General features: G+C 32.0%; 1 pseudogene; it reads left to right on the top strand.

Annotated features, from left to right (window-relative positions):
- The first annotated feature begins 735 nt into the window (after window positions 1-735).
- Window positions 736-5,282, top strand: LOC132162864 (TMV resistance protein N-like; annotated as a pseudogene).
- Window positions 5,283-17,398: the final 12,116 nt, after the last annotated feature.

Below are 17,398 nucleotides of genomic sequence, written 5' to 3'. Positions count from 1 at the left end.
AAAAGGGAAATCAAACTAAACAAATTAAGTAACTATAGCCTCATTGATACATATCATATATATGCATATGAATTTTGCTAAACACCTATTTTTAGCAAAAAGAAATGGAAAAACACACCTATGGTAAAATCAAGTAATTAAGGACTAAATATTCCGTCTCACACCGCAAGGTTTCCAGTGGATGAGCTGTCGAGTCCATCGACTTTCCCTGCTTGCCAATGGTCCAAAAAAAAATCTTTATATTATTTTTCTCAAAATCAACTTCCAACATTTTTACTTTTTATATCAATCATTTTTTATTACTATTTAAATAAAGAAAATTACTATAAAACAATTTTTTTTTTTCACTATTTCGTACAATTTTTTTTTTTTTTTTAACATCAATCGATTGTATATGCTACAGTAACAATTGTCGTAGCCGGACCAAATTTGGAAGCACCTATCACAATTCACATACCCCACAACAGCGACTCACACAATTCACATACAATTCACATATACTAATAATAATAATAATAATAATTACAGAGAGATTCGGTGGGCTGGTGGGGCATGCTGTGGGATACCGGAATTTGGCGTCGGGATGAATGGGGATGACCACGTAGGAATTATGGCGATGCATTTTTTTTTTTTTTTTTTTGCCTAAAAAAACAATAAGCCATTGAAGAGTCAGAGATTTCAATCATTGTATTCTCTAAAAACTACATCTCATCCCGATGGTGCTTGGACGAGCTAATGACAATCCTCAACTGTAGAAAAACAAGAGGGCAACAGGTTCTACCATTGTTCTACGACGTAGATCCGTCGGAAATATGGAATCAAACTAATATTGTTGGAGAAGCATTCGCTAAACTTGAAGAAAAGTTCAGGAATGATGAAATGAACGTGGAGGGGTGGAAGGCAGCCATAAGAGACGTGGCCAATTTGTCCAGAAAGCTTTTGGGGAACAGGTATTTCTAACTACTCTTACGCCTGCTTTCATGCATTTGAGCTATTTTACATTTAAAAATGACTTCCTACAATTAATCTTTTAAATAATTTTTGTTCAAGATTTAATTAAATTCAACCGATTAGTTTGTTTTAGCGTCATAATTTGCTTAAATAACTCATTCTTGACCTAAAGAAATTGAAAATGAACTTTTTCCATTTGTTGCTGCATATTGTACCGCTGAGTTTTCTTTCCAGTCCTACTTTTCGAATACATAATGCAACACATTGGTTTTATATTAGGAAGATTAGAAGTAGCCATATAAAGTGAGTGGTTTATAAAGATTGTCATGAGTGTTAAGTCTTACATTATTTAGTTAATAGGTGAAACCGAGCTTTATAAGAGATTTTAGAAAAGCTCCAAATTGACTAGTTCTTTTCTGATAATAGTGCAAATGTAACTAGCGCTTTTCCCTTGATCGTTACACATAATTTCTATTCTTTTTTATATGGTAACTCATTAGATGTTTTGTTATCTTTTTGTATTGGTAGGAATGAACTTGAATTTATTCAAGAAATCATTGAATGGGTGAATTTGATATTAGTAAAAAAGACATACTTTCAAGTTGCCCAATATCCCGTTGGAATAGAGTCTCGTGTACAAGATGCGAAGTCGCTTTTAGATATAGAGAAGAATTAAAATACATGCATGGTAGGGATCTTTGGAATTGGTGGAATTGGTAAGACAACTATTGCTAAAGCTATCTACAACTCAATTGCTTATGAGTTTGATGGTAGTTGTTTTCTTGGAGACATTAGAGAAACTTCCGGCCAAATTGGCAGTCTGATTTGTTTGCAAAATGAACTTCTTTCTAAGATCCTAGAAGACTCAAGTATAAAGGTTTATAATGTTGATCAAGGAATTACTTTGATAAAGCAAAGGCTTCGCCGTCTAAGGGTACTCCTAGTTCTTGATGATGTGGATCATTCAAACCAATTAGAAAATATAGTTGGAAAAAATGATTGGTTTGGTTTAGGAAGTAGAATCATCATAACAACAAGAGATAAACATTTACTAACTAAGCATCAAGTTTTAACCTACGAGGCGCTGGAATTGGGTCACTATGAAGCACTTCAGCTCTTTAGTTGGCATGCCTTCAATAAAGACAAGCCTGATGATGATTATGTTGAAATCACAAAAGATGCAATATCTTATACTAGAGGATTGCCACTAGCTTTAACAGTTCTAGGCTCGGCCCTAAAAGGTAGAGATTTACTTTATTGGAAAAGTAAATTGGACGAGTACAAAATAATTCCTCACAATGATATTAAAAAAAAAACTTAAAATAAGTTTTGATGGATTGGATGAAAATACGAAGAATATTTTCCTTGACATCGCATGTTTCTTCAAAGGAGAGGATATAGAATATGTCACAAAAATGATAGTCAGTACTCGTGGTTCTCACTCATATGGTGGCATTGAAGAGCTAAAGGATAAGTGTCTCGTAAATGAGTCTTATTACAATTCATTGGTGATGCATGACCTACTGCAAGAAATGGGTAAAGAAATTGTTCGACAAGAATCACCCGAAGAACCTGGCAAGCGTAGTAGATTGTGGTTTCATGAAGATGTCCGTCATGTTCTACAAGAAAATACGGTAAGAATTATATTAAAAATCTCATTCAATTATACATTTGTTTCTTTTCTGTATCCACATGCATATATTTGCATGTAACTTTTCAGCCTTTTTTACTCACAGGAAAAAAAAAAAATTGTAAAATTGTTTTCAAATAATAGGATATATCACAACCTATCTTGAGATTTTACAAAATAAAAGTTTTATTTGAGATTTTACAAATAACAATATTGCTTCAAGTAAGATGTTTATGGGACTTTAAAGGGTTGAATTTTCACGTAAAAATAGTAATGCTCATAAAATAGAAGGAGAACATCTGAGGTTAATCCCACCTTGAGGAAAAAAAAAAAAAAAATCCCAATTAGAAATTAAAATATTATAATGAAATTTTTTTAATTTAATATATAATTTTTGGAAAATAATTTTTTTAATAAAAACATTTTTCAAAACAAACTACAAAATATTTTACAAAAATAAAATACAAACCTCTTTTTACAAAATATAGCTTCGTAATCGAATGTGTTTTAAAACACATGCTCATCTTTTCAAGTGTGGAGGTTGGTCTTATTATTATTTACGAAAAACTAGAAAAAGTAATAATAAATTTCTTTATTTAAAAAAATAAATAAAAAAAAAGAAAGAAAAGAAAGTGAATACCGGCCTCCATATATGATGGGAGGCCACCCCTTCACCCTTCACTGAAGGGAGGGGGGCCACTCTTGGAGGCAAATATTTAGGGATAGAACTAGAAATTCAATTTTAGGGGGGTTGGATTGTAAAAAACAAGAACCAGGGGCCAAATTAAGAAGAAGAAAAAAAAGACATAAACTAATTTTTTTTTAACAAATTTAAATCTTAAAAAACCTTTTCTTAAAAAATTTTTTTTAAGACGGGACTGGCTGGGCCATGGTTCCATCCGGCATCAACCAATGCCCAACATATATATATATTTTTTTTTTCTTTTTTAATACTTTCTTTTGTTTGAAAACTCTTTCAATTTTTAGTTTTTACAATGAGTAATACTAAGATTATCTTTTTATCCTTTTAAAATTACTATTAAATTTTAGATGAATCATACTTAAATTTTGATCCAATAGTAATTTTGAAAGTCACATCAACTTTAAGAGGATAAAAAGATGATCTCTATCATTAAACAATATTTTCAATTATAAAGGAACAAATTTATCTGTGAATTTTTACTTTTTAAAAAAATACTTTCAAAAATTATAAAATAAAAAACTACTTTCAAAAACTTTACCAATCATGCCCACCACTTGTGTGGTAAAATTTCAAAAACTCTTTTCCAATCTCGATCGCTGTTTCAAGTGTGATCTCCACCACTAGCATACTTTTGAAATAAACTACAAAACTCTTCTAAATAACTACAAAGCACTTTTCAAAAAATAAAACACAAAGACATTTCTCACTAATTTTAAGGAAAACGTTTTTTTTTTTTTTTAGGGAAAAGATTGTTTATATACATTTTTTTTTTTTTTTCAAGTGTAAGGGTGTTAATTACATGTATAACAAAAAAAAAATAGTAAAAAGTCTTTAAAAATAAAATGTTTGAGTAGTGTTGCTGCCGCCTGATAGTGAGCGGAGGTGGCCGCTATACAGACCTGGCAGGCACGTAGAGCCACCAGACGCATTTGGTAGCCTCATGATGACCACAAATGCATCTAGCGGTTGCCGCCACGCTACCAAATAAACTACATGATGGCGACTTGATGGTGGCTACTGCCACTCTGTTGCAACACTTTTTTATTTTATTTTGTAAAACGATTTTTCAATTTTTGGTTTTTCAAAAACATTTCCCAAAATTTTACCAAACCAATTTTCATTTGCTACCCCACATGCAAAACTTATTTAAAATGTGGCCCTATCAAAATCAATTCTCAGTCTCAATAATTTGTTATTCATTTTACAATAACTAATCAAATAAATTTTATGAAAAATATTAAAAAGTGAAAACTTTAAAAAACTCCCTCCGAATTTCTACTCTTTTTGACATTACCTCCTTAAAGTTTAAAAGCTCTCAATTAAAGATATCTAACTTTCAATTTCTTTCAATTTACCTCATTATGTTAAGATTTTCCGTCAATTTTTGTTAAATGTCCAAAATACCCATGTTTTGTTTTATATGAAAAAAAAAATAAAAAAATTGCAAAGATGTTGCAAAAATATTGCAAATATGTTTTTTTTTTTTTTTTGAAAAAAGATAAACACATGAATCTTTATAATTTTTTATTTTATTTTATTTTAAATAAAAAAACATGGGTATTTTCAAAATCTAACAAAACCAGAAGAAGCAATATACGAAGACAAACAGTGCTATAAGCTTGTTTATTTTTACAAAGTAATATATATATATATATATCTGAATTTTATTAAGACAAGAATTATAGTTCTAGGAACTAGGAAATGCTAAAGTATGAAGAACTTTATGTTAGAATTTTGCTGGTACACTTATCTATTCATTGCCTTGTTAGGGAACAAGTAAAATTGATGGCATATTGATAGATATGCCTAAACCAGACTTGATACATTTGAGTCCCAAAGCCTTCAAGAAGATGAAAAGGCTCAGAATGTTTATAAACCGTAATGCACATTTTTCTGAAGAGCCTAATTTTCTCTCGAATGAGTTAAGATGGCTTTATTGGCCTAAATATTCTGGGGAATCTTTGCCAGCCAATTTTTGTGGAAAGAACCTTGTTTTAATAATGCCTCAAAGTCACTTGAAGGAATTGGAGGGAGTCCAAGTAGAATAATTCTTTTTAATATTTCTTTCTTTAGGTTTTATTGTAAACTTCTTTCAAACTAATGTATTTCCTCTTTTTCTTGACAGAACTTCCAAAACATAACAATTATGAATTTCACTCGTTGTGAATTCCTAAGAAAAATTTCAGATGTTTCAAGGATCCCAAACTTAGAGAAATTGGCTCTAGATGGTTGCAAAAATTTAGTTGAGATTCATCATTCTGTTGGATTTCTTGATAAGCTCATTAGTTTGAGTCTTTGCGAATGCTCTAATCTTATGAGTTTTCCGAAAAGTCTCAAGATGAGATCTCTTGAAAATCTTTGGCTTCCGGGTTAATTGCTCAAGGCTTAACAACTTTCCAGAAATTGAGTGTCAAATGGAATGTTTAAAGGAAATTGACTTTAGCGAAACTGGTATAGAGGAATTGCCTTCATCCATTGGGTACCTCGTTGGGGTTAAAACCTTAAATCTAAATGGTTGCACAAACCTTATGAATCTTCCGGATAGCATTCATAAGTTGCAACATTTAGAAAAACTAAGCATGCAGGATCTGAATAAGATTATATTACCATGTCTAGGCGGTCAAACAAACTATATGAATCTTCCACATAGTTGTTGTCTTTGTCTTGATGTCTGTTCAAAAGTTGTTGAGTTTCTAGAAACATTGGAGGATACGAGACAATCCATGCCCAATGTTCCATCTGTAGAGGAATCTGCAATTTCATCAATGGCCGAACTACTTCAATTGTCGCCTCCGACGAATACAAGCGATTTTCCTGATGCTTGTTCCTCAATAGTATTTCCAAAACTTCAACAAGCATTCCTCTCAGAATCAATTTTCTTTTGGACCTTTGGGTGTTGCTCCACATTGACGGAATTAGATCTATCAAGGAGTTATATCGTTGCCCTTCCTCCATGCATAAGAGGATTTGTTAGATTGAAGTTCCTTTTTTTGATGGAATGCAAGCAACTTCGAGAAATTCTAGGACTTCCACCAAACTTAATTTTTATGAGTGCTAATTGGTGTGTGTCATTGGCAATATTTTTAGAAGAAGGTAGAAGATTTCCAAACTTAATTCTTGGAAACCATGTTCCATTAGAATCAGATTTATTGATTCAACATGATTGCCCTTCTAGATTTGAATTTCTAGATCTATCAGGTAGCGCTATTGTTAGCCTTCCTGTGTGGCTCAACAAATTTGCTGGATTGAAGAGGCTTTTTTTGGCTGGTTGCAAGCAACTTAGAGAAATTCCAAAACTTCCACCAACACTTGAATGGATTGACTTCTCTGATTGCCCTGGACTGCAAGAAAATATGGGGGTCGATATGCAAATTCGTTTATTGATTGGGTTATCTCTCTTTCACATATACTTGTTAGTGACTGCATTGATTTGTTGGTCTTATCACTGAAAATTTGTCATATTCATGTAACAGGGACATTCTAAGGACCATCAATTTGGCTGTCTATTTACAGGGAATAAGATTCTAGATTACTTCAACCATCGTAAAGAGGTTTCAAATGCTAATTCGTGTGAAATATATATCAATGAGCCTGTACATTTGGATTCGGAGAATACAGGATTTGCTTTCTCTGCTGTTTTGGGAACAGAGGATGTACAAGTTAGGGTTACTTTGGGAATTCTTGTTGAAGTCATCAATAATGGTCAACACATCTATTCTCATGGTTATTGTATACATAAATCACCCGGCTCAAATCATGTGTGGTTGAATTTCCATGGTTCACATCGATCTAGCTAAAGACGGATAATCTTCGAGTTAAATTTATATGCAAGGATTCGTATGGCAGACCTTCAAAGTCAATGTTCTTTAAAAGTTGTGGATTCCATCTAGAACATAGATATGAAGAGAAAGCGATAGATTTAATTGATGATATTCAACTTTCTGAGATGTTGTGATGATGATGATGGCAACTCAAATTCAATTGCTATGTGGATCTCTTCACCAGTCCCCATTAACCCCCTGCACTTATGAATTCAGGTTGGTAGCCTCTATAGAATGTATTACGTTTATTCTTCTTTCTCTGCTTGTTACTTGTTGAATAGTTAGTGACCAACCATGCTTTTTATTAATTTAGATAAGTTTAATTAGCGTCTGAAGACTAATCACCAACATTTTTCGTATATTTGCTTTTTCTGTCTTTCTTTCTTTCTATTTTTGTACTTTTCTTTTAATTTAAGCAACAATTACAAATAGAAAATGAGTTGTTCTGATTATAGTGTCACTAGGAATAAATGGAGAAAGGATCATGTTATCTATCTTAATTAACCAACAAATTCTATCACGTAGGAACTTGGAAGTAAATCTTTGAAAGAATAACATAAATTTTGGTACAAACTGTTGTATAGCAAATTCATACAAACACATCTAATAAAATGACATTTCTATGCTTTTTTTTGGTAATTTGTCCAATTGTTACATAAAGTGATACTCCGTCTTTTTTTTTACTTGATCTCTATCTCTCTCTCTGGGTATTTTAGTTGTCCTACATTGAAGGTCTTTCAGATTCTTTTGGTTTGTTTTCATAATGTAAATAAAATAGGAAAAATATAATTTAGCCCTCCAAACTACCAGCCATTTTTATTTTAACCCCCTAATGTTCAAAAAGTAATAAAATAGCCCACAAACTACCAAACAATTGCAATTGAGCCACTCTATCAGTCATTATCGTCAAATAGGATGGAAAATTCAAAACTATGTCATTTTGGCAATGTTAAGTTACTAAAATACCCTTTTTTTTTAAAAAAAAATCAATTTAAAAAATGCTCCCCCAAAACGACATTGTTTTGAGGAGGAAAAAAAAAACCAACAACGGTGGTTTAGGGGGGCGGGCGAGCCACCCCTAAACCAATTTTTTTTTTTTTTTCCTTTTCCTCAAAATGACGTTGTTTTAGGGGGCATTTTTTAAAAGGGCATTTTAGTAACTTAACCTTGCCAAAACGACGTAGTTTTGAATTTTTGATCCTATTTGATGGTAATTATTAACAGAGTGGCCAAATTGCAATTGTTTGATAGTTTGAGGGCTACTTTATTACTTTTTGAACATTAGGAAACTAAAATTAAAATGACTGATAGTTTGGAGAGCTAAATTATATTTTTCTCAAATAAAATTCATAGATCTTAAAAGCACAATTATAAATGAAGAAACAGCAAATGCAAGAGCTTTTTTTTTTTTTTTAAGTGGTTTGGTGCTAGACAATCACGTCTACTACTAGGAATTGCTCTTAAGGCTTATAGTTTGCTCTTATTTCTTAATAATCTTGTTACAATACAAATGACCCTTATTTATTGAAGAAAACTGGTAGATGAAAACAATACAAATAATGTATGGTTTGATTACAATCACACATTTATGAAAAATAATATAATATAAAAAATATAAACCCAATATAAAAAAAATCTATATTTTAACACATATGGCATATGACTGGATTACAATCAAACATTAGATGACTAATACATGAAATACAGGGAATGTCTACTAGGGGATTTGCCCTCTAGACGCTCCGGGAGGTGGAGGCGGTGAACGTGGTATGTATTGCGGAGGCGGAGGCGGTGAAAATGATTGTGCAGCGACGGTTTCGGACAATTCTTCCCTATATTGTGTATGAACTATCAGCATCCTCTCACGACCTGTAATTTAGTATTAATTGGAACAAATATATCACCACAATATATATTTAAAATTAAGTTTGAAATGGAAAAAAAAAATAATAATAATTAACATCTAAATTGAATCAAAGGAACATAAACAGAGAGCCCTCACAAATGAAGGCACAACCTCATTTTTACATGTAAAATAAAACAATAAAAAATAAAAAATAAATAAAAAAAAAGATTGAGCAAAAGGTGCTTAATTTTTTTTTTTTTTTTTTTAATTACTCGTACCGGTGACTGGCATGCTCCATGCGAGAAATAGGGTAATAAATACCAGAAACCCACGGAGGAGGTGTTGCTCTGCCCCAATCCTCATGCTGCCTTGATGAAAACATGTGTGAATTATACATTATATATATATATAGTAGTCAGTTTATTTCTACGAAGTTTCCAGCCTTTTTACCACTTCTTTTCCTTTGGCTTTCCCTGGTCAAAGTTGGAGAGCTATAGCATGTTAATATTCCGTCAAATTTTCAACAAACTGGGTCCGAAATAAGGCCTATTTATTTTATTTTATTTTATTTTATTATTATTTTTTTCAGGACCGACAACTTCAAACATTGCCACTATTGACCACTCAATAATGGCAACTTTGAGATGTGGCTGCTGTTGATTGTATTTAATTAGCGGCAACGTGTGTCATCAATATTGAGTGCCCAACAGTGGTGATTGTGCGATGTCGCTGCTGATGAGTGGTAAGTAGCGGCGATAATAGTCGTCACTATTGGTGTTGCTGCTAAATATCAATTATTTTGGTATTTAGCATCCGCTATTAACGGCGACTTTATTGTCGCCACTAATGAGAGGTCATTAGCGGCAACATTTGGGTCGCCGTTAATAATTTGGTCGCTAATGACCAAATTTCTTGTAGTGGAATCACGTGCTTTTTTAATAGTAGGAGTATCTCCATCAAGCTCTTTATATTTGATATTTCTCTAAATTTTTAACAAAATCCACATAAAACTTCATCTATCAAACTTTTTATCCAAAGTTAAATTCAACATTTGCATTAACTGCTCTTCAAATAGTAAGAGCATCCATATTGAGCTCTTCAAATAATAGTTAAATTTGAAGAATTACTTTTAAAATAAATCAAATATCAAACTCTCTATATCTTTTTCTATTTTAGTTAAATATTATTAATTTCTTATTTTTTTTAATTCTTTTTTTGTTCTTGGTAGATGAGAGAGAGAAGGAAAATGAATATATAAGATTAAAAAAAACTAAATAACTTTCACTTTTTGGCACTTGATATTTGGAGAGTCTTGTTGGTCAAAGTTAAATTTGAAATAGAGTAGAGAGCTTGTTAAGTGACTCTTTTTGTGAGCTGTTTCAAATTTTTAAAGAAAAGCCAAATTTAAAGAGCTCAATGAGAATGCTCTAAAAGCAAAAGCTATTTATTTTTTAATATTATTTTGGTTGTTGGGGTGGCGTGAGTTTCATGGCAATTACATTTATTAATAAAAAAAAATAATAGTTAGTTAAAGTAGAGAAATATTAAAGAGTTTGATATTTTGCAGTTTTAAAAAATGGCTAGTTGAATTAAAAAAAAAAATAAAAAAGAAGTGCATTTTATAAGTTAAATTTAGAGAAATTTTAAAGAACTTAATGAGAATGCTTTAAGTACTTTTTACATGCTTTTTTAATAGTGTTATTAAAAAATATATATATTGTACTTCTCATATGTTGTAGTGTTACAAACATTATTTATTTTTTAACCGTTAATTTGATCTTAAACCAATTTTTATGGAAGAATGGAATCAACTTTAATTAGTTGACCAAACCAACTTTTATAGAAAAAAAAAAAAAAAATGGCTAAAATCATGTTTAATTGGTTTTATAGTTTTGAACGTTAATGTAAATTAACATTATAGTTTTTTTGGGAAAAATGCAGTTTACCCCCTGAAGTTTTAGGGGTTTTTCAATTTTAACCCCAAAGTTTAAAAATTGGCAATCTACCCCCCTGAAGTTTCAAAAATTGGCAATTTAAACTTTCTGTTTAATTTTTCCGTCAAAATGAACGAAAATTTATGAAATTACATCATTGCCCTTAGGCTTTTTTTAAAAAATTTATGTTCAATTTAACGGAAAAATTAAACATAAGGTTTAAATTGCCAATTTTTGAAACTTCAGGGGAGTAGATTGCCAATTTTTAAACTTTAGGGTTAAAATTGAAAAATTCCTAAAACTTAAGGGGGTAAACTGCATTTTTCCCTAGTTTCTTTATTGTGAGCTTTGAAAAAGTCAGCAACTCACTTCTATAGAAGAAAATATCTTCTTCAATCTCATGTGTATACATGTACGTTTTTACACATGAAAATCATTTCTTCGTTTTTTATTATCTTAGGGGGTGTTTGGCAAAAGCGTTCAGCTAGCCTAGACACTGTAGATTATCGGTATAAGTGCATTTTAATAAAATAATCCTCATAAACCTGATGTACAATTACCCTATTAGCCTTTACTTCTTTTTTTTTTCTGACAAATTCTAGCGCTTTGATTTCGCTTCAGCTCCCAAGCTCATTTTCTTTCCTCAGCCAACTGACCCAAATCTACTTGTGTGAGCCCTTCTCACCCCCCACCCCCAAACTTGCATCCTCTCTCTCTGTCAAAAATATAAATACGCAAAAGAAACCCAGAGGAGCGAGGGAGAAGAGGGCGGAGGGTTTGAGTTGAAGACGATGAGGAGGAGCCACGTGTGGAGGAGCAGGAGTGGGACGAGGAACCGCTAGAGGGCTGGAGATTGAGCTGAGCCCTTGAGCCGTAGAGGATGATGGCGGCGCGGTCGTAGGCGCGAGCGGCGTCCTCGGCAGTGGTGAAAGTGCCGAGCCACTTGCGTGTACGCTTGCGTGGCTCTCGGATCTCGGCTACCCATTTGCCCCAACTCCGCTGCCGGGCTCCACCGTACCTGAACTTGCTGTTGTCGGGGCCTCCTTTACCCTTGCATTTCCTACTGCTTGAGCAGTTATCGACGGTGGCGATGGTTGTGTCTGTGATCTTGTTTGTGATGGAAGAGAAGGAAGGGATGGGTGGGTGGGTGGGTGGGTGTCTTGGGGAGGGTGATGAGTGTCGTCCATAGGGTGAGGGAGCTTTAAAGATGGAAACCGCCTGGTTCAGTGTTCTTGACTAGTCGAAATAGAGGACTCTGGAGCTTTGTTTTGAATGTCATCTCTATAAATGGTGGATGAGGGCGGTGCTGTCTTTTGGGTATTTATCTTTTAACTATTTGTCATAACCGAATGGACTGGGCTGATGGTATGAGATTTTCTGTAGAAAAAATTCAATAACTAAGGGGTAATATGGTAAAAAAGTGACAAATTTTAAGGATGAAAAAGTGGTCAACTGGTCAATAATAAACAGTATCTAGGCCATGGCCATTGTCAAACAGACCCTTATAGTGCTGTCAAAACCACTTGTTTCATGCCATGCATAGAGATATATGTTATATTATTAAATTTTTCACAAAATAATAATCTGAAGTCCTTCATCCACTTTGACAATTAGGTTGTTCTATTAGTCTTCGTTATTGGGAAGTATGTCTTTAATGAAGGTAGATACTATAGTCTAATTCTAAAAAGTTATGTATCAAGATATTTGATCGCACTGAGTTATATACTCTGAAAGGCACGAATCAACCTTCAAAGACAATGCTCTTGCGTGATTCTATAGCATCGTAAGATTTTTCCTTTCTATAGCATCGTAAGATTTTTCCTTACTTTAATTTTATTATATTGCATTATATTTATTTTATTAATTTCATATTAATATGGTTTGGTATTAACAAGAATATTTTGAACCATCAAAATTATTTCTAACATCATATAGTAAGGGACACATAATACTTTTAAAGACTAAATTGAAAAAATTCATAAAACTTAATTTCAATCCATGCTAGGGTCGTGTCATAGGTTGTGACTTCGACCTAGAATAGCATATTCTCGTATTACAAATATTGAAAAATTATAAAAACTATTTTTCGTCTTATTTTTCACTCATTTTCATAGTGGATGACCATTTTCATTACATGTAGGTCCCATAAATTTAGAAGAATGACGTATAATCTGACTCATTAGTATTATGGTCAAGGGGATCTTAATGCAAATTCAAAGAGAAAAGTATAGTGCTTAGAGGGCACGAGATGAAGATATAGCATTAATTTGTTTTTGATACCAAAGTTAATGAATTTTGAGGTGCAGTATATATAAGAGTACCCGGGTACTCGGGTTTAAAGTGGGATAAATGTATGGCATTACTCGTAAATAAATTTTGTCTACGTAGATGCCTCTTGTGCGTTAAGATTGTTGTGAGTTTTTGTACGAAATAAATTTGTTTCATTGCCTTTTGAAGGGACTGAAATTTGCTACAAACTGGTTTGTAACTAATTCATACAAACTTATCTAATAAAGTCACATGTGTCTCATTTTAAATTTGGCAAGCATTTGCAATGACTTGAAATTACATGAAACCAAATTTATTAATATGAAAGTTTTCAACAAATGCCGTGGTTCATCCAGATATAAGATTTGCTTGGATTTTGTTGTCGCCAAGCAATTCCTAAGATTGACAAAGGCACCAACATGCATTTAAGAGAAATGTTTTGTTTATGTTTTTTATTAATCTCTTCTTTGTCTCCCTATAACATATAGGCAAATTCATTATCAAATCTATGGGGCCTAATGTGAGTCTTATAAGTTCAAAAGAGATGAACAAAAAATAAATTATAAACGGATATGTAACATCTCTCGGTATTTAATTTTTCATGTTCTGCCCTTGCACATGAAATTCAACTAAGACAAAAGGGTATTGCACTCGAAACCTTATCACATGAATTCTTTCTTGAGCCAGATTCAGGTGACCACAATGTCATCGCTGATTATGAAACCATATCTTATATTTTAACATCCCCTCAAATTAAAGGTATATATATATATATATGCCTTCTTACCACTTATTTTCCTTTGGCATTCCCCTGTCAAAGTTGGAGGGCTGGACTTTTAAAATCCTGACAGAAATTTTCAACAAATTCAGGCTATGTTTGTTAAACACTTTCCCGTCCCTTCAACACTATTTACTTTCTTTTTTAAAAAAAATCAACATTAAAACATTCTCATTTTTTATACTACACCATCTCTAAAAGTGTTGTGTATTCTTTGGCATGTCAGAATACATGCCAAGCAGTTCCTAAGATTGACAAAGGCATCAACATGCGTTTAATCCTTCCTCTTCTGCCTTTGCACAGGAAATTCAACTAATACTGAATGCCCGGCCCACTTGAAACCTTATCGCATGAACTTGCGATAAGGTTCAATTGGGCTTGCAGCTGTTATTGGGCCATGGGAAGAATCCATCATTTAATTCTTTCTTTCACCAGATCTCTCTTTGATTGCCATCATTTGGTACCAGAAGAAATTTATAAGAGTATTCTTAGTAGCTTTATCAAATTTTACTCACTAAATTTATGAGAGCATCTACAATAGGGCTTTTAAACTAACTTTTAAGTTAAATTTAGTAATTTTGGTGCTTTAGCAGACCTTCTAGAATAACAATTTTCCTAAAATTTGCTACAGTGAACTACTGTAGCACCTTATAAACATTTTTTATTCTTTTTTTCTATTCTCTCCTCTCCTCTCTCTCTCTCCCTCTCCCACTCTCCTCTATCTATGATAAAAAAATAGATGAAAAACAATATTTAAATAAAGTAGTTTTTTTTATTCTTTTTTTAACTATTAAAGGAAAAAAGAGAAATGAAAAGCAAAAAGGAAGAGAGATAAATGAATTGTTTAATGAATAGGTGAGTGAACACTACTTTTTATATTTGGTGAGTATTGTTCACTTCACTATTTTTTTTTTTTTTTTTTTTTTTTTTAACAAAAAGGTAGTAAGTCTGAAAAGTGGAGATGTAAGGCACTTTGTTAAATTGCCTCACCAAGATAACCCAAAAATAGTTTTGGTAAGGCTTCAAGGAGTGCTCTAATGCAAGGAAAAATTAAATATAGAAGCAGAAAAAAGAGAAAGCAAAGACAAAGATTTACATGTAGGCTCCGTTTGGTCTTCGGAATAGACCCCTAGAATAGAATGGTTATTCCTATAAAATATTCATTTTTTTTATTTGTTAGGGATCTATTCTTAGGAATAGTTATTCCCACGGGAATAAGTAATCCCTTACAAAGATGAGTAAACTATTCCTCCCAAGTTATTCCTTAAATAATAGACAATATTTTTCAAAAAAACCAATTTAAAAAAAAAAACTTCTTTCAACCCTTAAATTTGTTTTTATTAAAAATAAAAAATAAAAAAATCTTGAATTGCAGCGGGTGGCCAGCCACCCACAATTGTTTTTCCCTTTTCCTTTTTTATTTTTTTATTTTTTATAATTTTTTTAATAATTTGGGTTTTGAACAAAAAAAGAAAAGAAAAGAGAAGGGTGAATTTTTTGGTAATTTGGTTCAATTTCAATTAGAACACATATATTGTTACAAAATTAAATACGATAATATAAGGAAAATGCTAGGTGTTCTTTTAGTGTTCTCTTAGTATCATCCCAACTGTAATGTGGATTTTAATAATGATAATATCAAATTCAACGGTGATTTTAAAAGTCACATCATAGTTGGGAGGACACCAAGTGAACACTAGAAGAACACCTAGTATTTCCTATAATATAATGGTTATCATAATATTGCCAGCAATTCTATAGGATAACTACATACACAATATCTACAAAAAAAGAAGGAAAAAAAAAAAAAAAACCTACATATACATAATATTAGGGGTATAGATGTGGATGCAGATATTGCAAATAACCGCATCTGCATCCGCAAAATGCGGATATCAATTTTAGATATCCGCATTCATATTTGCATCATATTTTTACTAATGAATGCGATTATTGCAATTAATGAATGCGATTATTATCCGTTATCCACATTTTACGTAATTGGCCTATTTTAGCCTTTTGGGCCTCTATTACGACCTATTAAAACGATTTTAAAAATAATTTAGACCGATATTTAGTGTAACTTGCTTAATTCTTTTTTTAAGCCCAAATGTTTTGAAAATATATTAATCTCCCATTACTTTTACCTCTCTCCCCAAGTGAATGAGTGAATTGTGAAGAAAAAAAAAAACATAAAACAATGTAAACATAACATATGCTTAATCCAAACAATGTCATTTTGGTGAATTTATTAAATATAAATATACAAAATTTTATAAAGGATATGTGGATGCAGTTATTAACCACATCTACATACCCTAAAAGGTTATCCACATCCACATATGCGGATAGTAGATTTTGTTAATTGCATCCGCATCTGCATTGACTGCATGTGCAGATAGCGGCTAACGAATAGTTGCGGATAGTAGATATAAACGATTATTATTTGCCCGCATGTACACCCTTTACATAATGTATAATGCTACACAAGCATCGTACCAACATTTTAATAGCATATTTACTTATGAATTTATACGCCCATTATTACGACATTATGATAATTTTTAACTATTGCGTATATTTTTTGTAGGGGCATTACTATATTTATGAGGATTTTTGTTTGAAATGCAAATCAAAATTTTGAGCTCACTACAAAGCATAGTCAAAACAATGTACATACTTTCAAATGAATCAAGCAATAACCAACCACATATTTTAACCAACTTAATCAAAACAACAAGTAATGTAGTAAATGCATTCCTAGTGATCTAGTCCAAATAAGAACAATCACCATACGTCGAAAGAATGTTGATCGGAAATAGCCATAAATGCATCATGCGAAAATAATGTACGAGTAAAATCTCAAAATACCCTAAAACGAAAGGAATAGATCTGGGGGTGTTTGGCAAATGGGATGACCTAAACACTGTAGTTGATGTAGATTGATGTGAAAAAAGTAAGAATGTTTGGTATAAAAAAAATGAAAAAGTGGTATGAAAAAGTGAAAAAATTTTGTTTTGTAGTGATTTTTTTATTTGAATAATAATAAAAAATGAATGATTTGATATTAAAAGTGAAAAAGTTAGAATGTTTTGATGTTGATTTTTTTGGGAAATGATGATAAACAGTGTTTGGGCCAACTCCATCCCCATTACCAAACAAAGCCAGAAAGTGACGTGTTTTAAGTGGCCATGTTAGAAATGTTAAATAAATGCGATAAATGGGTGTAAAAAATATTAGTATTTTTATTATTTTAAAAAAGAGAGTAATGTCACTCTTTACATTCATTTCATATCAGTTGACATGACGTGTTTTAAGAGTTTTTATTTTTTATTTTTTTTAAGTGACTGATATGTAAAGCCACTTAAAATACACCACATTAATCGATATGAAATGAATGTATAACGTATCATTACTCAAAAAAACCAAAAAAAAAAAATTGCTACGTATATTCTCACAAGAAATAG

This window comes from Corylus avellana, chromosome 8, assembly GCF_965113065.1.
Source record: "Corylus avellana chromosome 8, dhCorAvel1.hap1.2, whole genome shotgun sequence".
Lineage (NCBI taxonomy): Eukaryota > Viridiplantae > Streptophyta > Magnoliopsida > Fagales > Betulaceae > Corylus > Corylus avellana.
This window is presented reverse-complemented; position numbering and strand designations above follow the sequence as displayed.